The 25,167-nt window shown below is 40.6% G+C and overlaps 1 protein-coding gene across 4 annotated transcripts in view; it reads right to left on the reverse strand.

The window, feature by feature from the left end:
- NRIP1 (nuclear receptor interacting protein 1) overlaps window positions 1–20,612 on the reverse strand; it is an 895,475-nt gene extending 874,863 nt beyond the window's left edge. For 2 of the 4 annotated variants that reach the window (XR_007509085.1, XM_049824880.1), the window contains exon 1: window positions 20,603–20,612. The gene's annotated coding sequence lies outside the window, so the exon portion shown is untranslated. Of the gene's footprint in view, window positions 1–15,904; window positions 15,915–20,602 lie in introns of those variants that run through there. The other 2 variants (XR_007509084.1, XM_049824879.1) reach the window with 1 other exon arrangement.
- Between the last annotated feature and the right edge of the window lie 4,555 nt (window positions 20,613–25,167).

Genomic DNA, 25,167 nt, shown 5'->3' on the forward strand with positions numbered 1-25,167 from the left:
AATGACACGTCAGACACATCATAAATTATTGCTGTAACTTGAGAGAAGGAGTTAATAAGCTGTGGAGAATATGAAGCTATTGCTTATCCTAGTTCCATCAGCTCTCCCAAACAGAGAATACGCTATTAGAGATTGAGAGTACAGGGGGAGGGGGGGGAATAATGGAATAATGAAGGAATCCTTCGTATTTTTAAAAGAATAAACCTTTTTATCACATGTGCATGAACAGAAGTTAAAGAAAAGCACTTGTCACTTTTTTAGAAATTTTAGCCTGTACTCTATTTAAAACAACTACTAAAACTCACCTGCATTCAGTTTGATAGGAAGAAAATGAATCTTAACTCTTTGAAATCTTATGCACAAACAATTAAAGAATCAAAATTCCAGTTTACTTCAAACTTGCAACTAATTCTAGTCATCCTAACAATACTTCTTCATTCTTATTTTTTTTGTCTCTGAGATGAGTATATTCTCAAGTACTTTTTTAGGTGTGATAGCTTTATTTTGTGATTTCCATTTATGGGTTCATGTAGCTAGTTTCTGTGGTGATCTGCATTCTTCTGTCTAAAGGGTTTATTCTTGAAATGTCCTGTGAGATGAGAAAATGTAATTTTCTCCCTTGCTGTAGTAAGATTGAGACAATTGCCAACTGCCAAAAATAAAGTTATAAAAATCTTTTGACAAAAAAGTTAGATTCCAGTTTGATATATTATGAGAAGATATTTAAGTTTTGGGCCTCTTATTCTGGATATAGTGGAGGAATTATGGACAAGAGGGAAGGACACCTGCCGCAGCAGTAAGGAGGTCTGTTCTTTTATGAGCCAAGAACCAGTGGGACAGGACACAACATGAGGGACCTGAATATTGGGACTTTCTCTAGAAATCTGGCATGGCTTGTGTTGATCACTGTTTAAAACAAGGCCATAACTCTGCTTCCTACAGGAATAATGGCTGAAGGAATTTCTTTCAGAAGAAGGGTGATACTTTCTCAATAATAATGACTGTTGGCCTCTGTGCCAGAAGTGAGTGGAACTTGAATCAGTGCATTGCACATGGGAAAACAGAGAGGGAATAGCCTAGGGAGGAAGCACATTGCCTTGCAATCTTGAAAAGGAGTTAATCACTTTGGAATGCCCCCAGGTGTATGACGGGGAATTGAACTTATCACAAATGAAATCTTTCATCAATGGCATTTAACTAGTTATCTCCTTCTCTGACAGGCTGTCTTGTTTAACAGAGAATGGAGTTCTTTTTTTAAAACCCATTATAGTTGTTTTAATAATATTCTTTATAATGAGCTTTTGGAGAATTAAAATATGATAGCTGAAGTGAAAAAAATCATCCTGAAAGTAAAGCATTTTTTAAAACCTGAACCTTGGAACCATATAATGAAGGTTGGTTTGGCTTCCCTGGTATGGCTAACTCTTACACTGATATAGCTGTTTCTTTGCTTTTCCTAAAAGCCCCAGGCTAATTCAAGCATAACCATCCAATTTAAGGCAAGACCCAATGAAGAGCAGTCCTATGGACTGTGATAGGCTGTGATTGATGTTCACTGTGATCCTTTCTGCCCTTGAGATCTGTGTGTATCTGAACTAGCCACAAACAGCCCACAAGAGTTTTGAAAACAGATAATTAAATAACTGCAGTGTGGGTGGGTGGGTACCATGTGGCAGAAGTATGGATGCAAAGCTAGAGGGATGTGCAAGAAAAACAGTGCAACAGCTTTAATCTCTCAAGCCAAAAGCTTGAGAAATTTAAATAAAAATTATGAGTGACTGATAAGGGAAAGAAACCTCAGACTTCAACCTGATGAAACCTTGATTAGAAACAGAAAGAGACAGAAACAGCAATTAAGTTTGGAAAATTCTTTGTTTACAGAGGGACAGACAAGATTAAAGTCCCTCTCAGTCTTGAAATCTGGAAAGTAGGAAAGAATTTAAGTACCTTAATTTTAAATTTGATCTGTCAAATGCTATTTGATTTGTTCACATGTGTGTGATCTTTCATCACAATTTTACAAGGAAACACATCAAAACTGGGCTGAAGAAGGGTCCATTGTAGACCCAGCCATATAAGGAAGCAAGGAGAGAGCGATCAACTTGTGGAATTGTACTGTTTTTCTTCGTGTAATAGCATTCCTGCTCTGGTTTTAACAAATGTAATTTCTTTTTGTTATACTGTCACAAATTCGTGGTAATAGTAACACTTTAAAATGTACTATATGGATTTACACTCTTGAACTTTTATCCTAATGTTTCATATAAGTATTTTTCCCCAAATAAACCACTGATATTCTTAGTTGCAGCAAATTCACCTTTAACCTTCTCTAGAGAAATGTGCAGTTCTTAAATACACAGTGAATCAATCATGACCTTGTTTCTCTGAACAAAAGCTGTACTTGAAAGAATTTATTGTGAAAGAAGTTGTATCATACATAATGAAGTGTTATAAAAACCCTGAATGATTTCAAGTGACTAACCCCACATTAGGCATTGAGAAATCTGTGCCTGGAACAGCTAGAAGTAAGTGCAGAGGGCCTGATGTAAAGCATGTTGAAGTCAGTGACTTTTTTCCATTGTCTGCAGTGGACGTAAGGTTGTTCATTTTCATGGGATGGAAAAAATTTATTTTATGGAACAGACACGTACAAAGAAACACAACACATTCCCTAAATACGTGTGTTTGTTTCCAGGTGGTTTTTAATGGGAAACATATGTGCACTGTGAGGTGAGCACATTGAATTACCCAGCTTTTTGAAGGGAATTAGTCACTTTTGCAGGGGAATCAATATCCAATAACAGGAGCTGATCAACAGTGTTTGAGTTCAGTTGAGCATGCTGACAAGGTACTGCGAGATACGAGCTTTCATTGGTTTTCTGATTCTTTAAAAATTAAGGGTTGAAGGAGCTAGACTGTCTCAGGATCAAGCATTGAATTTATGTCATATTTTTCTAAATCTGGAAATGGGACAAAAAAAGTGTTGCTGTATAGGTAATGCATATTCCTTTGGCTGCTGATGTAGCAGAAAAAATAAAATGAATAGTTGCAAGCTGCATAAGGCTTTAGCAATGAGAAAGAGCTCTAACAAACTCATGATTGTATACAATGCAATAAAATATTAAGAATTCACTAGCTTTTCTGTCCTGAGGAAGTGCTTATTCCTCCAGACTTCTGCCAGATCATGAAGATCAACCTCAGTAAGAGAAATAATTTTAATTTGATATTAAAGAAAGAATTCCAACATTTAATATTCACTTCCTAAGTATAATGATTTTTTTAAAAAACATTTTCTTTATGATGGACAGAACCCATGCCTTACTGTAGTAAGTTATCCACAAAGGGAGTGTCTTTATCAACCAGCTAATCCTCCAGTTCTGTTTAATGAGTTATTGGAAAGCTGTTGTTGCACTTGTCAGCTTGCACAGATTGCAGTTGTCCAAAGGTTTTTTTAAAATGTATATCTGGAGCCATTATTCTTAAATGTACATATATTTGTATGTTAATAATAATTATACATGTATTTCTAGCTAATGAAAAATGTTACTTAAAATCAGGAAATTTCTGTCCATAAAGTTAGTGTCCATAAAGGTATTTTTTCTACAGGAATATTCAAAGTCCACACTGGATTCTCCCATTTTATTTTAAATGTGTTTGCAATTATGTTAACAAGTTTTGGAGACCCATTGCCTGGTGTACTGGTTTTGGCTGGGATAGAGTTAATTTTCTTCACAGTAGTCAGTATGGGGCTATGTTTTGGATTTGTGATGAAAGCAGTGTTGATAACGTAGGGACATTTTAGTTATTTGTTACGGAGGCTCACACAATCAAATCCAACAGGTGCTAAAAATCAAATTTATTCTTCAGTAAAAAAGTTAATTAAAACTCCGATAACATTAGTGAACCTCACGCTCAACAATATAAGGGGAATTATTACTACACAGCCAACTTAAGAATTCTTAGAAATGACAACTCAAAATGCGCCTATCGCTGACCTAAAAGATGGGGGCTTTCAACCTGCAGGAGTTACCTAGGGCAGAGTTCCCACCCAAGGGGGGAGTCCCCGACTGCAGACCCGCTGCTCCGGGGAGGACTGACTCAAAATGTCCTCCGGCAGAGCCCCATTTATACCCTTGTCCAATCTGATCTGTGGTCATTTTAATCCCCATTGGCCAAAAGGTCAACACTCCCAGGTACTTGGCGTGTGCTGGATTGGTCAGTTTGGCTTTCAACCTGCATCCTCTAGGGCTTGGGGTTTTTTTCCTCTCTCCTTTCCCAGAGAAGTTCCATTTCATGTTGGGGCGGGTGTACCTGCCACACTCTTGCTGAGCAGTGGTTACACAGCATCTAGGCCTTCTCTGTTCTTCACTGCCCTGCCAGTGAGGAGGCTGGGGGTATACAAGGAGTTGGGAGGGGACACAGCTGGGACAGCTTGTTGAGGAATGGTTAATGGAACAGGGTCACAAGTCTGTGTAGGTGCTGTGCAAGCAAGAAGATTTCTGCTGAGACAAGACGGCGACGAAAGTAAGGAACTTGGTGAAGAGAAGTTGTGGTTAAAGAAATGTAAAAATAAGTAGCTGATGACCGCGAGTACGTGCAGTATGTGAGTGTAGCCTTTTTATCATGTAACCAATAAGAGAATGGCTAGTAGGCATATGTTACAGAAATCATATAAAAGAACCCTGTTAGAAATAAAGATTGAAGGCGCTTGCAGGATCTCATATTGAGTGTTCTGTGTCTTCCCTGCTCGAAACTCTCCGCAACAGCTGAGCCCAACTGACCAAAGGGATATTCCAGACCATACGACATTGTGCTCAGCATAGAAAGCTGGGGGAAGAAGGAGGAAGGGGGTAGTCTGGAGTGATGGCATTTCGTCTTCCCAAGTAACTGTTATGTGTGATGGAACCCTGCTTTCCTCGAGATGGCTGAACACCTGCCTGCCCATGGGAAAGAGTGAGTGAATTTCTTATTTTGCTTTGCTTGTGCACACAGCTTGTGCTTTACCTACTAAACTGTCTTTAACTCAGCCTACAAGTTTCCGCACTTTTCCCCTTCCGATTCTCTCCCCCATCCCACTGGGGGCGAGTGAGTGAGTGGCTGTGTGGGGCTGAGTTGTCGGCTGTGTTTAAACCACAACACCTGGTCACTGTACAACCCTTGAGAGTCTCTGATATGGATGTCTTCTCACATTATCAGTATGTCATACTTACTGGCTCTAGGCCTTCACAACTACTCTTAACAGTATCACCTCAGTGGAAGAGGTAAAAAGACTCCAATAAGTTATGTGGAAACCTAAGCAGTCAAGAGATACACCATATTTTCTTTTCCCAGAAAATTATTTTTAAATGAACTGTTGAAATAATAATCAGCTGCTATTTGAGGCTGTTTAATATTATTACAAAATGAAATAGATAAGTTAAAAATAAGTAAGAGACTACAAGTTTGTTCACCTATGGAAACAAAGCAAGAAAAAGTAGGAGAAAGCAGAAGGCAACACTGAATTTGAAATAAGGGTGAAGAAAAATCAGGCAGCCATTCTTTCCTCTCTTGTATTGATTGTCTTACAGTATTGAAAGGCCCACACAATGTAGTCTTCTTTCACAATGAATCTTACAAATTGGGAGCATTTGCTTTTAATTCTTCTTGATGGTGCAGAAGACCAGCAACTTTTGTGTTTCATTTCATGATCTTATAAACACTTATGGATTTTGTTTGGTTTCAAGTGAGAAGGCCCACTGACATGCAGAGGGACCAGTCAGGGGCTTAAATTTAAGCAGGTGTGTAAGCATTTGTGGAACTAGGGCTTTTTTGTATTTATTGACTGACAGGTTCATTGCCCTACAGGGAGTACTTCACAAGAGTACTTGCAGTGCTTGCAATGACTGTTTCTCTTTTTGGAAAGCTAACTTTTAGGTCTAGCCCTTGTTACAGCTCCACAGATTTATGCTGTAGGAAGACCTGGGAGTAGTGCACCCAAAGGGGGAATTTGGACAGGGCTGTATGGTCAGCCATGGTCCGAGTGAGGGCTTGTAGGCAACAGCGAGTGATTCCTTGTGCTGTCAAACTCTGTATTATGTGTATTGCATGACAGCTGCAGCCCACCCTGTGAAATACACTCCCATCTGTACCAAGAGAGCAGCTCTGGCACAGCTTTGAAGAGACCAGCCAGAAGAGAAGTACAAGAATGGGGTAGAGGAGATGATGCTAATAATTGCATTGTTTATAGGAGTCCTTTTGTGAGAGGAGCTTTAGAGCTGCTGCAGTTGCCCCAGCTATAGCTTTGCACAGTAGCTACAGGTGGGTGTTTCTGAAGACAGCTGGCTGGCCTGCATGCTGGGACAAGAGAGGAGGGGAACACATCATCCTGGTTTTTACACAGGATTTGCTTGTGTGATCTGTAGAAAAACCACAGATTTCTTCTTAGGATTCCCTTTATCTTTTGAGGGGGTTTCCTGTCTCTTCTGTGGAATAAAAATTTTTCCTCTTTTTAATTAACTCCTAAAAGGACATTTTGATACTATGCTCTAAGTGACATGCATTAAAAAATCCTGAAATTTATTGAATTTGCATGTACAGCCCCTCTTATTAGTATTATACTGTTAGTCCACTGACTACCATTGATGCAATTTATTAATCCATTGAATTCTATTTATAAACTTCTTTCAAGTAAATATGACTCTGCGTAAGACATCAGCTATTAAAATGCATGAAGATTTTAACAATTCTTATTTATGGAGGAAGATATTGTATTTATCATTAGTAAAATAAAATTAGATGGTCTTTGAGAACCTACTAAATAGACTGCTGTTGTGATCTGCTGTTTGATTTTTTGGCATAAGTATTTGCGTTAAATTGTACATTTACCTTGTAAAGTTCATTCTTCCCTAACTACATTACACTGCTATTATAAGTGCTCTTGTTAAAATGACACCTTTTTATTATAGGATGGTCTGCTAATACAGCTACACTAAAAACTTGCCAACCTTTCTATTATAAATATAAATCCTATTTTCAGGGACTTCAAACTCTGCTAAAAACGCTCATTCAAGGCTAACATTTGGCATATGAAGCCTCAACCAAACAGCAAGGCTATTTATTATAGAATTAGTTTAGCCATTTGAAAACATTTTAAAGCAGAAAAAGTAGAAATAGTTGCACGTTGGTTTTAATCTGATGGATTCCTAGAGTTTGAGAAGCTGGGCAGGGAGGAAGGTGCTGGGGTGGGAGGGCAGAGTTGTGCTTCCTGCTGATGCTGAGTCGCTCCTCTGCACCATCTGGGTCTGCTCAGGCCAGTCTGAGTTCAAGGGGCATTTTGTCTTTGGATGTTTTTGGGGTTGGGGGCTTTTTCAACCATTGGGTTCCTGGTTCAATCTTACCAAGGCACTTTAATGTCATAGTTGAAAAATTACTTCTGACAAATCCTGTCGAATTTTTCCTATGAAATGGAAAGTTCTGAAGTCCCTTCTGCTCCCATAAGCTTCTCAAAAATGTGAGTTCTAGAAAGCAAGTGTGTAAGGTCCTTACTGGTATAGTTTAAAATGGGATAATCTTGACAACACACTAGTAAGGTTGCCCAGGCTTTTTCTACCTTACCATGTCCTTTGGCTGCATCCAGTGCTGAAATTTAACATCATTCTGAACATTCATACAGTTCTCTCAGATTCTCTTCTGTGGACACTGCTGCTAAGAAGCATCTGGCATGATAATCTGAGAGAAGTAGTTTCAGACATATTTCAGGTTGTTGTTTCATGATCATTTTAAACTGCCCAGGGTAACAGCGCTTGCTGAAAGGAGTTAATTGTCTTACTTGCCCTTCCTGTACTGGGAGTTTCTGCAGTTTCTGTGTTTGCATAGTCAGTCGGCCAGGCTCAAAAGCTGCTTTTACTGAGAAAAAAACCAAAATACACATGGGTGTGGGTTGGTTGTGCACCAGATGAGCTCCCTGCCCGCTTCATTGAGTGGCCCGCTGGGGTGGTGGCCGTGCTCAGCAGGGCACCCTGAAGGTCAGACTGTCCCTCTCCTGCCAGCAGTCCCATCATGGCTTGTCTCAAATGCAATGATGAAACTGCAGTGAGTGGAACTTAAATGACTGCTTGAAGACCTTCCAGAGAGTGACTGCCATCCCTTGCAGAGTGCCTGAAAGGATTTTCAAAAGTTTTCGTTTCCTTGGGGTGCCCACAGGGATAAAGTGCCCGGAGTCCCAGGTGTCCATAGGAAAAAGGGCTTCCAGGTGGGTCCATTGCCAGCCCGACATTAAGCAAGTTGCAGCTTCTTTAAGCTAGGAGAAACAAAGGCTTAATGACAGTGAGGCTGCCTGTGTTTGACAGCACTGCACACAGCCTTGGTTGGCCAAAAATCTGTATATGTGCATCTGGAGGAGAGGGAAAGAGCAAGTGTTCTTGACCATTCATAGCTTGGAAATGCATGAGCTGAGAGGAGACCAACAGCAGACAAAAGCCTTAGATTGCAAACCAAGTCAAAAGTGGGTGGGCTCATAGACTGTGTTGCTTTTTGATGACAATTTGCTGCACCTGGCAGTTGCAAACAGTTTGTGCAAGTACCTCATAGCACTAGAAAGAGTGTGCAGGGGATTTCTGTGGTTGGTATGAACAATCTGCTCTAGCAGGAAATATTTTATTACACTCAAAGCTTTATTCTGAAAGCTCCAGGGATTGTAAGGTGAAAAGCAAAACAAAACAAGAAAAGTCCCTCTGCCTTCTCACAATTAGCTGTGAAATTTCTCGGAGGCCTCCCTTTTGCCTGTGGCTGCAAAGATGGTCTTACAGGGTGTTGGGCATCACCTCAAGGTCTGCCTGTGCCTCCACTCTCCCAGCATGCTTCTCTTGTCCAGGAGAGTGGAAGGCAGCACTGATATTAGGGGGAGACTCTTGCTGACTGGTATGAGTCTTTATACCCTCTTGAATGTACTACTTTGTTCTCTTCAGCTGCTTCTTCACATCCTAATATTTCTTTTTCTCCCTGAAAGCTGTGTGTGTTCCCACTCCTCTGCCTCCTCCCTGCTCAGTCCCCATGTCCATTTGCCTCCACTATTCTTTCTCTCCTGTGTTTTCCTAACTTCTTTTTCTGCCATCCAACTTTACCAGGACTTCTTCAGTAGAAACTGCAGTTCTTTTTGAGGGTGCTGCAAAGGGAGGTGGGGGGGGAAGTTGATGGTGATTAATTCAGAAATGAGTGACGTAAAAGATGCAGGGCCTTGAGTACGTGGCTGTGGTGACAATTGGTGAAGAAGTAAAGGTTACGATAAATAAATCTGGGACATTTGAAAGATTGGAGGGTTGGTTTATTTCTCACTCCTCTTTTTTCTTTTCTTTTCAGTTATTGATAAAAATGGGATATGGAAAAATAGAAGAGATAAAGAAGAGCTTTTTATTTGGAAAAAAAAGGCAATTGTAAAGAAACTGTAAAATAACTGTTAACAAAAAACATTTTTACACAACCATTGTCATTTTGTTCAAAATTACATTTTGTTTTATGCTTAAAAAAAAAAAAAAGGCCAAAAGACTTTCATGAAGGTTAAGCCAGTTCTGCATTTCAAACTTGCTGGTCTATGCACCTTTAGGGTCAGTCAAGCCCACATGGAGTTGTGTTACATACGGGTAAGGCTTATTATGTTATTGTATGAGTTTATCGTTGCGTGAGACAGGGAGTTATTCATGGGACCACCCTGTTTAAGTCATTTCTTGTCTTAAAGAAACCAAACCAAAGTATTCCCACAAGTATTGACTGCATTCTGCTGCTTTGACTTCAGAAAAAAGACCACCTCTGTTAAGCAGTGATTTTTTTTTTTTTTTTGTTGGTCTCTCGGGTGATCACTGATGGCAAATTTTCCTGTGTTTCCTATGGTAGAAGCAATATGTTCTGCAATATTTTGATTATGTTTAAAGTATATGTATTAAAATGTGATATATGGTAAAGTGATGTATGGGAAAAAAAATATTGATATGCATATTGGATATATCAAGAAGAAACGTGGAAAATATTTTCATAAGCATATGTTCTACTTTATTTAGGAGAAGAATATTGGAGTGGATGGGAACACTTATGAAAATTTATAGAAGTCTTTTATAGTGTGTTGAAGCAATTTTTCTGATAAATGTTTGGAAAATATCCAAAAAGTTATGGTACATAAAGGAAACAATATGTATTTTTTTTCTTATTTTTCTTAATATAGTTAATTTATGTTAATTTACTTTGGGATATATTAGAAACATATTTCATACAAATTAAAATTATTTTGTGCTGTCTATCCACACTATTGAAATTTTGTTGATTTTGTAATGATCTTTGTAAAGTGCATGAATACATTTCTCTGAATTTGTAAATAAATGTGAAAAGTGCAATACATATATTTAAGGAGGAAAAGACACATTTCATACAGATTTTTGCTAGTCTGTCTTGTGTTCAGGACAACACTTACATACAGGGTAAATTCTGCTTTAAATATGCCCATGGAAGGTATACAGGTTTATGCATATACCTGCATTCCTCTATACGGGTCATAGTTATAAGGAGTATTTTCACAAATGATATCTATACTTTTTGGTTTTGTAAGATCCTCAGAGAAAATGTGCTGATGAGAGAAAAGTTTTCCTACTAAGGAAGATGTTTGACACAAGAAAGTAAATTCTGGTATCTCCTGAAAATTACTACTTAAAATTTCTGTTTCGTTTTTACAAACATCTAAAAAATGGACCTTCTCTGTTGATAGATCAATGCCAAATTTTATCTGCAGTGGTAAGGACAGAAAGCTCTTCTGAGCATAATTTTTTGACATCTCTCACTTTCAGAGAGTTTAATGATGGCAGTAGATTAGTCCTTGCTCTGCTTCCTTACATTTCTAGGAACTTTCTCCATGCTGCCATTTTGCTTTGCACTGCATTATGAAATTAAATGTTAAAATGACATGGAGTTTCCCTCTGTTAAGCCTGAGATTTTCATTTTTTTATAAGAGGCACTGTTCTAAAACCAATAGAAAATTGCAGTGGCAACTTTCCAGAGCCTGAGGGATATATGTCATTTGATACTCATTTACACAAATGTATTCATGCCTCTCTGTTAGACTGCCTTAGATTATGACATTTAGAAGACTTAAATACACTAGCAAATGAAACAGTTACGTTTAGGTCTACTTTCTTCTTCTGCCCCATCCCACCTCCACCCCCTTTCTCTTTCTTTGCATCTCCTGTGTTTCTCCTTTTAAACTATTATGGCACTCTTTCTTCCTCTTCATATCCAGAATGTGCAACTTTAAAGAAGTATTTACAGGAAACAAACTATCTAGAACTGTAGGCGTTTGGCCTTTGCACAATAACCTGATATTGCAGTATGAATTCATTATTTGGGGAACATCATATTAAAAACAAACAAACAAACAAACAAAACAACAACAACAAAAAAACCCAACTCTTACTTTGGTTTTCAGTACTTCAGAAAGATACATTTTATAGTTTCCTGGGTCATTTTCCAGGAATCAACCAGTGACTTACTAAACCCGCAGCTTTAGGACCCTTGATTTCCTAATCTGATGGAAGTTCTTATTGAAGTTTGTTTCATCCCAGAACTGTCAACATTTCCCGCAACTTGACAGCACTGCTGAGAATGGAGAAATGCCAGGGATGCTCAGGAGGGGTATCCACAAATCCTAACTTTTGCCTAGAAAGGCCAGTCTTCTCACTTGCCCTCTTCTGCCAGCGGAGTAAGAGTCTCCTCCAGGGTTGATGCAGAGCTCCTAAGATTAGCATCCTCACTTAGCCTTTGGAAGACTCGCCTCTTTAGACTGACTACAGAAGGAAGCTTGGCAGCTTAGCGCCTTCCAAGTCTTTGTGAATCCCTCTTTGTCATACTTGGAGACAAGGATTTCAAAGGTTCTGAAAAACAGGTTAAAATTTAGATAATTTTCAAATGTTAAGTGTCTTTTTTAACTAGTCTCATGGGCCTTTTTTTTTTTCCTCCATTTCTCAAGTGAAACATAATTACGGTTATCAAAAAAGGATTTTTTTTTTCCTATTTCATCAGATGTTATGAGAAATTATATTTCAAGTTAGTGTTTGAACCTAAGAAATAGCTGAAGAAAATTTAATCATGATGAGTCATATCCAATTGCAAAAAGAGAAGGTTTCTCTAAATTACCAAGATATAGATCAATATTCTTGAGTGCAGATATATCAAGGGATGATGTTTCTAAAAAGATGCATTTTGACTATTATCATAATCATATTCCCACAATATTCACAGATACACTGTACCCTTAAAAATCTGGATGGATTTGAAGATACATTTCTTCTAAACTTTATTTGAAGGTATCTTCCACTGATTTTTCTTTCATAGCTATATTTTTATATGAAGTAATTATTAAGTTCTCCATTTAGCCATCTACACAGTGTTATAGCAACACAAATAACAATGTTTCAGCCTTCTTATCTAGCTGACAAGTAAGTATAGTCTTGAACCTTCTTTCAGATGTTCTAAAAAAAGGAGAGGGTTAAATGTCCAAAGATAGATCTTTAAGCTGCTTTCCAATGCTTCAGTTCCTGAGGACTGTAAGAATAGGCTGCCTAAAGGTTTATGTCACCACTGTTTCATGCAAAAGAGGAAGGTGCTCTTCAACTACAAAGGCCACTGCAATTTCCAGTTGCACCATAGACACAGCCTGGCATAAGCATCTGATCTATTGCACTTACTGAAAATGGCATCTCTCGCTGTGAGAAGCTCTTGTGAGATCTCAGGCTGCAAAGTAACTTCTAACTCTTCTTTCAGCATGGAGGAACATACTGTCCTAACTGCAGTCCTCCGGGTCCTAGAAATGCCTCTGCTCTTCAACTTGAGTAATACACATCTACGTTTTCATATGCTCCCCCAGACTATGAATTATGCTGCCCTTTGCCATAAGCCTGAGGCATTTTCTGGCCTTGCATTCTGGCTTTTCCATAGTGCCTGAGGCTTTATAAGGATCTTGATATCTCTCTTTTTTTGCCAGAAGGGAATTCACATATATTCTTATTTGAATTATAATTCCCTAATGTAGAGGTGAACCCAGGGGCAGACAGGTAGGAGAGACAGAGGAAAAAAATCTACAGGTAAGACTAGAAGACAGCAAATGGGTTGTCATACAGCCGGATGATGAAGTGACAGAGACGATGCTCTTGGCACATTACATTTCCTATTAAAAAAAATCATTGCCCTTTAGAAACTTTTGAATGTGTTTTAGAACATTTGTAACCTTACAGAATAGTCACACTATCAGAAATGCTATAATTTGTTGTTTACGACCTTCTCAAACTATCCATTATTCTACTGGCACTGTTTGGCAGACAGATCTTCACTGATCTGCTTTGTAGTGGATCAGTGAGACAAACCCCTCTTTTTAAGCTGCCTTACCAGTGTCCAATATCTTGATTCTTTGTGTTCTTATAAAAAATAACAGCAATAGTTCTATACATCCATTATTTTAAAGAAAATAATGGAAAATTAATATTGAATTTTTAATCTCTTGAGGAATTTGTATGTTTTATTAAGTCTTTTGGCACTTATGGCTCTGGAAACCTATGAACAGGAATCAATTATGCTTTTGAAGAGCCAAATTGAAAGTTGTATTTGTTTTTATAACAGGATTAAGGGTACTCAAACTGTGGATGTTGGAACAAAGTAAGAGTTTGAAAGGTTCTGCTTAATGGGAGGATCAACACTTTTTAATGGACTTACAAAAGCAGTTGACTTAGTCTTCTTGTTTGGTTTTTAATTTATGTAATTACAGAATAGGGGTATTTTAGGATGACTTGATCTTAGAAATTAGTGAAGTCAGGCTATGTTTCTTAAGACATTTCACATACTAGTATCTCCATGCTTTGGTATCACTGAAATAAAAGTAGTATAAATGTAACGTTGACTAATAGAATAAGGTGCACAAAGTATGACATGAAACCCCGTGGCAGTGGTTTATAAATGCTTATGTAAAGGAGATGGCTCGACAACAGAAAGGCAGGATTAGAAGTTAATTAAAAGAAGTTGTTTTTCTGACACAGGAATAATATTTTTTTCCAAACCAAAGGAATATTAAATGCAGTAAGTTACTACACTGCTTATTAGAATGCTTGTGTTAGCAACAGAGGATTGACCTTACATTTTGTAGCTTTTTTATTCAAATGTGCAACTTTTCCTTTAATATAGTAAGCAGTTTTCATGTGGAAGTTTAAAAGAGCATACCAAGTCAAAGAACAGAAATTTAATTGGTTTGTTTTTGTTGCTGTTCCTTTCGAACTGTAACCAGAGAATACAACTGCTTGAGCCTAAAATACTGTGAAACACTTGTTTGAATGGTCTTAAGGCTCACTATCACCCCTTTTAGAGACTTTTTAATCCATCTTTCCTCAGCAGTGGAATGGCCTTAATCATCAGATAGTGTGACGTCATGATGCTACCTTTTTATGGACTTTTTTTAGATGCAGGATTTGTACATGAAAAAGTTGTCTGTTACTTTTATGGAATATGACTTTGACTCCCCATAACTGGTACTGATGTAACCGGCTCTAGTTTTATTCCTGTTGTAGGAGATACTAACTTCTACTGACTGCCTTTGCAAATTCTCATCTAATTAAAATCATCAGGCATGTCCTTCACGGTGAATTGAATTTGTAACTTCATCAGATGTGACCATGCCAGGGTAACTATGACATCCTATTGCATTTACTTGGAGGCGTGGGAGGTAAGATAGAAGTGGTGTTTGTTTATGGGGACAGGAAAGAATATGTTGGAGACTTACGCTTTCAGAAACCTATTTTAAAAGCTATAGGTGTAAACCTATCCTGCAGTTTTGCAGAATGCTTCTTTAGGCTGAGGAGCAATGAGAGAGAGAAGAGTCAAGAAATGGGAAATGAGGTTGCTTGAAGGTTTAATTTAGATGATCTCTAAAGTGACAGGAAGACGATGAGCAAAGGGAGGAAATAGCCAGCTGTCACCTGTAAGCTATAAGGTTTCTCTCTCTGACCCTATTCCTTAGCTGGTGCAAATCGGAGTATCTCATTTGTAGTTGATAAAATTATAGCAATGGGATTTGGTTCTGGACCTTTTTGCAAAATGGGTTTGATGGGTTTCATTCATCAGGAACTTTTCAAATTCAGAACCAAGAAGAAGAGACAGCTGCAGAAGAACATCTGACTGATCAAACCACGCCTGGGATAGGGCACAGACCCATCCAAGGCCCTTGCTCTGGGTTATCAGTATAGAGAAGCTTTCCAGCCTCAGGTGAGTGCCCTGGTCAGCCAAGCTGCCGAGTTGAGCTCTTCCTGTGTTTTGGGGCATTCATTCTATGAAAGTGATTTAATTTTATTTCAATACACAATATGAAAAAGAGACAGAATATTTTGAAATGTTTCATAAAACAGCTACCTTCTGATCAGCATTAGCATGAATACAAACACTCCCTGTTTTTTCCTTGCTGGATGCTGTATGTTGTGTCTGTGTCCTCTTCTATGCTACTTTTCACATTGTACTCCATATTTGCTTGTTCTGGCAATCTTTATCACTTTATTTCTGTAACTCATTGTGTGTCTTTAGTAAGAGAATGTAAGAACAGACTGATTTGCCATGATCCTCTTTAACATTGCACTGTATTTTTTTTTTCAAGTCTGTAAAGAGGTGTGATGGGTTAACCCTGGCTGAACACCAGCTGCCCACCAAAGCCGTTCTATCACTCCCCCATCCTCAGCTGGGTAGGGGAGAGAAAATATAACAAAGGCTCGCGGGTCGAGATAAGGACAGGAGAGATCATTCACTATTACCGTCACGGGCAAAACAGACTCAATTTTGCAAAACATACTCAATTTATTACAAATCAACCAGAGCAAGGTAATGAGAAGTAAAATGAAATCTCAGAACACCTTCCCACCACCCCTCCGTTCTTCCCGGGCACAACTACCCTCCCGGATTTCACCACCAAGCCCCCCCAGCGGCACAGGGGGACAGGGATGGGGTTTATGGTCATCACACGTTATTTTCTGCCGCTTCACCTCCTCAGGACGAGGGCTGATCACACTCTTCCCCTGCTCCAGCGTGGGGTCTCACCCACAGGAGACAGTCCTCCACGAACTCCTCCAACGTGGGCCATTCCCACGGGCTGCAGTTCTTCACGAACTGCTCCAGCATGGGTCCATTCCACGGTGTGCAGTCCTTCAGGAGCACACTGCTCCAGCGCGGGTCCCCCACGGGGTCACAAGTCCTGCCAGAAAACCTGCTCCGTGGGCTCCTCTCTCCACAGATCCGCAGGTCCTGCCAGGAACCTGCTCCAGCGCGGGGTTCCCACGGGGTCACAGCCTCCTTCGGGAACCCACCTGCTCCGGCGTGGGGTCCTCCACAGGCTGCAGGTGGAGATCTGCTCCACCGTGGACCTCCCTGGACTGCAGGGGGACAGCCTGCCTCACCAGGGTCTTCACCACGGGCTGCAGGGGAATCTTCGCTCCGGCGCCTGGAGCATCTCCTCCCCCTCCTTCTTCACTGACCTTGGTGTCCGCAGGCTTGTTTCTCTTACATGTTCTCACTCCTCACTCCGGCGGCAGTTTCTGTCCCGTCCCAACTTTTTTTCCTTCTTAAAAATGTTATCACAGAGGCGTTACCACTATCACTGATTGGCTCGGCCTTGGCCAGCGGCGGGTCCGTCTTAGAGCCGGCTAGTATGGGCTCGCTCTCTCTCGAACACAGGGGAAGCTTCCAGCAGCTTCTTACAGAAGCCACCCCTGTAACCCCCCCCCCCCCCGCGACCAAAACCTTGCCAAACAAAACCAATACAAGAGGACAAGGGAATTCCTTCATGCCTAAATTATCTATATGAACACAAATAGAATACGGTGGCAATATAATCTTTTATTAATAAACCTCTTAGATACTGGCCCTGTTGCAGATGAATTCTGATGGAGAGGAAATGTCTGTTACAGTCTAGGAATGGCAAGTACCAGGGGTACTGTTCTGGGAGATGAAGCATTCAGCATGACTGATGTTTTCTAATACCACATATTAGTGAGGACAGGACCTTTGGAAACATCACGTACTAGAATTTTTTGTTTAAAGTATTTTCAGATAAGGCTACTTTAAAAGCAATGAGGCATTTTGTAAATGTAAAAAATAAGTTTAAAAAATACAACTCAGTCCTCTCTCTTATGTTCCTTAACATTTACTATTTTGAAATGCTACATATTTTTCATGCGTCACCTTGAAAAGCAATAGGCAATGGTCTTTGCCTCACTCTCGAACATCCATGTTGCAGCAGTGTAGATGATCATACAATCATAGAACTGCCCAGGTTGGAAGGGACCTCAAAAGATCCTCTGGTCCAACCTTTCATGGGAAAGGAGTCTAGATGAGAGTAGCTAGCACCCTGTCCACTTGCAACTTGAAAATCTCCAGCAATGGGGACTCTACCACATCCCTGGGAAGGTTGTTCCAGTGAGTGATTGTTCTTACTGTAAAAAAATTTCTTTTTTATGTCAAAACAAAAAATCTCCCAGTGCAACTTGTACCTGTTGCTCCTTGTATTCTCCATGTGGCACCTTGTGAAGAGAAAACCTCCTTCTTCTTTGTAGTCACTTAAACATGATCTTTAAACATGATTCTTCTTTAGAAAAATATAAGATTCCTATAGGTACTAATTATGTCAGTTAATCTATTATATTGTCTCCTATTAAGATATTAACTAAAGGCAAGGGTATGATTCAGATTTTATAAGATTAATTTCCAAAATTATCTTTTTTTTTCCTAGTTACAAATAAATCATCAGTAATTAAATTACATTTTTAAGTCAGCCTGAGCAATAAATCTAGCAAACTATAATTTAAGGGAAAATTACTTCCTATTATTTTGTACCTTTTCTGTTATTTGGCCCAGATCTGGTGATCATCTACTCCACAATGTCATTTTTCGTTTTGAGGTCTTTCAAGAGAGTAGAACAAATCTGTTTGTATTTCAACCTCTCCTCTCCCCTGGATTATAAGTTCAGTTCAAAACATCTGATATTCCTTCAAATCTGAACACTTCAAACCCCAATACTAAAATGTTGCATATCAAGTAATTTGTGGTTTTAAACTTTGGTTCCCACTCTCCCATATAAATGCAAATATAATGTTTTCCATTAGAATAACTCTGCCTCATGCTTTTTTAATAGAGGCATCGGAGACTAAAAAGTAGAGTAGAATCCATTTTGATAATATTGCATCTTCTCTCTGAGCTCCAATCTAAATATTTCCATCCGTCAGATTTCTTATTTAATATTCGGAATAATGGCAGCTGCAAGAAAAAAAGGAACAGTCATTTTTATTTCACTTTCTTTTGCCAAGCTTTGGTGGTCTTACAGTTTCTTCTTGGATTGCAGAAATGTGTGTGTGAAGATTTATAGTCCTTTCCTCTGCCAAGATGTCTCCTAGAAATCCAAGGTGTCATTTGCAAACGTTCATAACCAAACATATATTCTAACATTTAAAAAAAAAAAAATCCAGCGTTCCCCAAACCCAAACTCAGATCTCTGCTAAAGTGGAAGGAAATGTATAAAAACAAGCTTGGGAATAAGAAAGTAAAAACTATAGAAGATCTTTTTGTCTTTGTATAAATGCAAGAAACAAGACACTTTCATGATGAAATCTGTTGTCTTGACATCAGCTCCAAATGCTGCCACCACCTCTGACATTGTCTAAGTGAATATGGAGCACCCAACAGTTCCCAGGTTAGCCAGTAAACTGATAAATTCCTTTGGCATTTGCTGGGAAAGGGAGGAAAATTGTGATCAAGCAGTTCCGGAAAATTGAAAGGCCAAAATATCACATTAAAAAGCAAGTTTCAATTTCTAAAACTCCACTTTCTAGTGAACCTTGCTAAAGCAGCTGTTGGTGAGGATTCACCTTTATGAACTGTTTTATAGTTTTATGAGGAAGTTAAAGACTTGATGTGCAAGGCTATAGTTGAGTAGATTGGGTTGGCTTTGGGGGTTTTTTTGTTTGTTTTCACAAAGTCCTTGCATGCAGAAAAGAACAAAATATTTCTGTTCTTTTATTGTTTAATACTAATTTTAATATCCTAAAGTGTTTTCTATGTTTTTTTTATTATTTTGTTTCTCTGCTTAGGTCAGGTGTTCAAAGCGCCAAGGAGATACAATATCTAATACAGAGTGGAATACCAAATGTCCACAAATCAAAGCCCGCCCCCTCATCCAAGGTCTGTTTAGGAGTAAGCATTAGGAAAATACAGAGAAATCTCCCAGCATGTCCTATATTAGGGTCCAAAACCCATGAACTCTGTAATGAAAAGTAAATAAATGACTCTGTCCTTCACTGCCAAGCTGTTAATCCATAATGTGGAGTTGGTCTCTGTTGCTGTCAACAACAGTATATAAATCATATCAGACAATGAAAGAACCAGGCTGACCCTCTACCCCTTCCTTAAGCCCAATGCAAACATTTATAATGCCTAAAACCTTTTTCCTCCAATTTTCTTTCCCCCTTTTCACATCTCTCTCACTTGCTGGTTTCTGCTGGGACAGGAAGAGTAGAAAAGTGTGTGGAAGCCTGTTTGAAGTGTTCTGTGAGGAATTTCAGCCCAATTTCCTAAGCCAAAGAGGTTTCAACAGCACCACCCAACCAACCCACTGTTTGGTCCTTCATAAAACTGTGGCTCCTGCTCCTCAGGACTTCTGGGAACAGGAATGTATGGAGAAAGCAGCTTTGCAAACGAGGGGTCACGTACCCAGGGATGAAACAGAACAAAAGCTATACTGGAGGGCGAAAGCTAGAGGGAGAGGTGGCCTCCCAGGAAGACCCAGAGAGACAAAAACAAGAAGACTAAGAAAGGAAACACTGACTGAAAGAGTTAAGGGGAAAGAATCATAGAACCATAGAATGGTTTGGGTTGGAAGGGACCTTAAAGACCATCTAGTTCCAAACCCCCTGCCATGGGCAGGGACACCTTCCACTACACCAGGCTGCTCAAAGTCCCATCCAACCTGGCCTTGAACACTTCCAGGGATGGGGAATCCACAACTTCTCTAGGAAGCCTGTTCCAGTGTCTCACCACCCTCACAATGAAGAGCTTCTTCCTTACATCTAATCTAAATCTACTCTCTTTCAGTTTAAAGCCATTACCCCTTGTCCTATCACTACATGCCCTTGTAAAAAGCCTATCTCTGGCTTTCCTGTAGGCCCCCTTTAAGTACTGGAAGGCTGCTATAAGGTCTCCCTGGAGCCTTCTCTTCTCTGTGTTGAACAACCCCAACTCTCTCAGCCTGTCTTCAAAGGAGAGGGGCTCCAGCCCTCTGATCATCTTCATGGCCCTCCTCTGGACCCGCTTCAACAAGTCCATGTGTGATGGGTTAACCCTGGCTGAACACCAGGTGCCCACCAAAGCCGTTCTATCACTCCCCCATCCTCAGCTGGATAGGGGAGAGAAAATATAACAAAAGGCTCGCGGGTCGAGATAAGGACAGGAGAGATCATTCACTATTACCGTCACGGGCAAAACAGACTCAATTTGCAAAATTAACTCAATTTATTACAAATCAACCAGAGCAAAGTAATGAGAAGTAAAATGAAATCTCAGAACACCTTCCCACCACCCCTCCGTTCTTCCCGGGCACAACTACCCTCCCGGATTTCACCACCAAGCCCCCCCAGCGGCACAGGGGGACAGGGATGGGGTTTATGGTCATCACACGTTATTTTCTGCCGCTTCACCTCCTCAGGACGAGGGCTGATCACACTCTTCCCCTGCTCCAGCGTGGGGTCCCACCCACGGGAGACAGTCCTCCACGAACTCCTCCAACGTGGGCCATTCCCACGGGCTGCAGTTCTTCACAAACTGCTCCAGCATGGGTCCTTTCCACGGTGTGCAGTCCTTCAGGAGCACACTGCTCCAGCGCGGGTCCCCCACGGGGTCACAAGTCCTGCCAGAAAACCTGCTCCGTGGGCTCCTCTCTCCACAGATCCACAGGTCCTGCCAGGAACCTGCTCCAGCGCGGGGTTCCCACGGGGTCACAGCCTCCTTCGGGAACCCACCTGCTCCGGCGTGGGGTCCTCCACGGGCTACAGGTAGAGATCTGCTCCACCGTGGACCTCCCTGGACTGCAGGGGGACAGCCTGCCTCACCAGGGTCTTCACCACGGGCTGCAGGGGAATCTTCGCTCCGGCGCCTGGAGCATCTCCTCCCCCTCCTTCTTCACTGACCTTGGTGTCCGCAGGCTTGTTTCTCTTACATGTTCTCACTCCTCACTCCGGCGGCAGTTTCTCTCCGTCCCAACTTTTTTCCTTCTTAAAAATGTTATCACAGAGGCGTTACCACTATCACTGATTGGCTCGGCCTTGGCCGGCGGCGGGTCCGTCTTAGAGCCGGCTGGTATGGGCTCGCTCTCTCTCGAACACAGGGGAAGCTTCCAGCAGTTTCTTACAGAAGCCACCCCTGTAACCCCCCCCCGCTACCAAAACCTTGCCAAACAAAACCAATACACCATGTCTTTCTTATGTCAGGGGCCCTGCAGCTGAATGCATCTTGTGGCTTAACCCCAGCCAGCACCTAAGCACCGCATAGCCACTCACTCTCTCCCCAGAAAAATCAGAAAAAAAGTAAAGCTTGTGGGTCGAGATAAAGACAGTTTAATAGGACAGAAAAGGAAGAAAATAATAATAATGGTAATAATAATAAAAATGACAATAATAATAAGAAAATAATTAGGTTATACAAAACAAGTGATGCACAATGCAATTGCTCACCACTTGCCAACCGATGCCCAGTCAGTTCCTGAGCAGGAGACCGCAGCCAGCTTTCCCCCCAGTTTATATACTGGGCATGATGTCATATAGTATAGGATATTCCTTCAGCCAGTTTGGGTCAGCTGTCCTGGCTGTGTCCCCTCCCAGCTTCCTGTGCCCCTCCAGCCTTCTTGCTGGCTGGGCATGAGAAGCTGAAAAATCCTTGACTTAGTATAAATACTACTTAGCAACAACTACAAGTGTCAGTGTATTATCAACATTATTCTCATACTAAATCCAAAATGTAACACTATACCAGCTACTGGGAAGAAAATTAACTCTGTCCCAGCTGAAACCAGGACAATGCGCAACTCCAGATGCCCCTCCCACTCATGACAGCAAAGTGGAGGAGGAGAATCACCTCCCTCGACCTGCTGGTACGCTTCTTTTGATGCCGCCCAGGATACAGTGGCTTTCTGGGCTGCAAACACACATTATTGGGTCATGTTGAGCTTCTCATCAACCAGCACACCCAAGTCCTTCTTCTCAGAGTGCTCTCAATTCATTCTCCACCCAGCCTGTATTTGTGCTTGGGATTGCCCCAGCCTATGGGCAGGACCTTGCACTTGGCCTTGTTGAAATGCATGGGGTTCACATGGGCCCACCCCTCAAGCCTGTCAAGCGTGTCAACTCCACCCACACAGCTCGGTGTCATCAGCAAACTTGCTGAGGGTGAACTCGATCCCACTATCCATGTTGCCAACAAAGATGTTAAACAGTGCTGGTGCCAATACTGACCTCTAAGGAATGCCACTTGTCACTGGTCTCCACTCGGACATTGAACTGTTGACTGTAACTCTTTGAGTGCGACCATCCAGCCAATTCCTTATCTACCAAGTGGTCCATCCATCAAATCCATGTCTCTCCAATTTAGTGACAAGGATGTCATGCGGGACAGTGTCAAATGCTTTGCACAAGTCCAGGTGGATTACATCCATTGCTCTTCTTCTATCCACCAATGCTGTAAGGCCATCATAGAAGGCCACCATATTTGTCAGGCATGACTTGCCCTTAGTGAAGCCATGTTGGCTGTCACCAATCACCTTCTTATTTTCCATGTGCCTTAGCATAGTTTCCAGGAGGATCTGCTCCATGATCTTGCCAGGCATGAAGGTGAGACTGAGCAGCCTGTAGTTCTGCAGGACTTCCTTTCTTCCCTTTTTAAAAATGTGGGTTATGTTTCCCCTTTTCCAGTCAGTGGCAACTTCCCAGGACTGCCACAACTTCTCAAATACAATGGATAGTGGCTTAGCCACTTTATCTGCCAGCTCCCTCAGGACCCACGGATGCACCTCATCAGCTCCGACAGATTTGTGCACCTTCAGGTTCCTTAGATGGTCTTGAATGTGATCTTTTCTTACAGTGGGCAGCTCTTCATTCTCCCAGTCCCTGGGAGAACACTGAGGGAAATACACTAAGGCTGAGCCTTCAGTAAGACCCAAGGCAAAACACTTTAAAGTCAAAGGAAAGTGTGTGGCTGTTTTAGGTATCATTGAAAGAGATTCCCTAATATGTTACCTAAGTTTCATTTAAGTCCATGAGTAAAATATCCAGTGACTTTCATATTAGTTGGACAGGGCCTTAAGTGAAAAAGGGCACGAAATTAACTGAATTTTGTCACTTGTAAAGCTCCTGCTGAGCTCACTTCAGGATCAAAGCCTAGAACTATAATTGTGTTGCTCGTTAAAATAATGGAACAAATATTGAGAGAAAAATAACTAAATCCAGGGCAGGAGTGCCAAGAGCAATAAACAGCATGGGTTTATAAAGAATAGATCTTGCCTTACAAACCAGATTGCCTTTTTCTAATAGAATTACAAAGAGTCAAATTCTGCTGTGTTTGTGAGGGCTGACTCAAGCTAAAAGAATGACCAATGTCTACTCCTGGTAGCATTTACCTATGTGAATAATGGTCTTCAATGCTGAGCTATAATTAGCAGATGAAGGGAGAGTAGTAGATTAATACTATGCCCCGTGACATTTTACTGATCAAGGGTAAATTTCCAGGTAAGTTTTGTGATGTAGGAGCCAGGGTATCACTTGGAGATTTTTAGTTTGGTTTGTACGTAGTACTGTGACGTGAATTAATATCCTGCATAAAGCACTATTATGAAAAAAAAGCAGTGATAAATGGCAAAGTACAGCTCTCCGCAAGGTGCTTAATTGCCATGCCAATGTAACTTTACACAGTCAGAATTCCAAAATTAAGAAAACCACTTAAAGGAAATTCTTCTACTGAATTATAAGACATTGGGGATGCGATAATTATGTTGTGAAAGTGAGAAACCTGAAAAGATTAACCTGAAAAGGTTAACAGGTATGTGGGAAAGTGGTATGTGAATGGGATTTAAGCATGCAAGAACCAAAACTGCTCGCTCGCACTCGCAAAGTGAAAAGGTGGGGGAAATACCTATGCAAATACTCAAGAGCCACATGAAAATCCTTCATGTCACAAACCAGGCTGATCAATAGACTACCGAACAATGTAAAGCCTCAGTACTCACTCACTCAGAGAAGCATATAAAGCTATAAAGATATGCATCAAATTGGAGGGGGAAGGATAATGTAATCAGATCCAGGGAGAAATGTATCAGGTTTTGTGTGGTATGTAAAAGGGAGATTATCTACAGTAATATAGCTGTATCCATACCTATCTACAAATGTTTGATGAAGGAACAATGTAATAATCCATCAGACATATGGCATGAAATTGAGAGGGGAAAATGTAAGACAGTGTCTGGAAGAACTTTATGAAATGTGGTAGTTTGCTGAGTGGAACAGGTTGTCTTATGCATGACAACTAACTTGGTCTGGCGTAAAGGTTATGCATGTAACACCCCCTCTAAGGGTAGCAGAGATCCCATGGCAGCATCCAAAATCCAGTAATCTCTGACTCAGCCAGGAGGTCCCCATATTGCTTAGTTCTTCTTTATCTCTAGTGCAGCAAAAGGTTTAAGGATAGAGTTAGGCATGGATTATTCTGGTGTTAACTGTTAGATATTGGTAGAAATTATTGGATTTTTTTTTTTTCCTCTGAGATCTTTTTCAGAGTTTTTAAGGATTAATAAATCCATACTTAGTCAGGCAGTCCCAGTAGGGAATCAACAGAAATATATGCATAATTTTTCCCCATGTCAGTGCATTTTGGCTCCAGAGTTTGTATTTTCTCCTTACTTTTCAGCTGGTCTAAATTATCATTGTACTGTTGAAATCAATTGTATTTAAGCATCTGCCACTTCCAGGTGTCCAATATTTACCAGTTTTTCTTGCTGTCAGTGCCAAGAACAAAAAAGAGATCATTTGCTAGTCCATTTGATGACATGGAGTGAGAAAATGAAAAAACCCTATGTACTGTCTTATAAGATCTCCAAAA

Source organism: Accipiter gentilis, chromosome 21 (genome assembly GCF_929443795.1).
Source record: "Accipiter gentilis chromosome 21, bAccGen1.1, whole genome shotgun sequence".
NCBI classification, from domain to species: Eukaryota; Metazoa; Chordata; class Aves; order Accipitriformes; family Accipitridae; genus Astur; species Astur gentilis.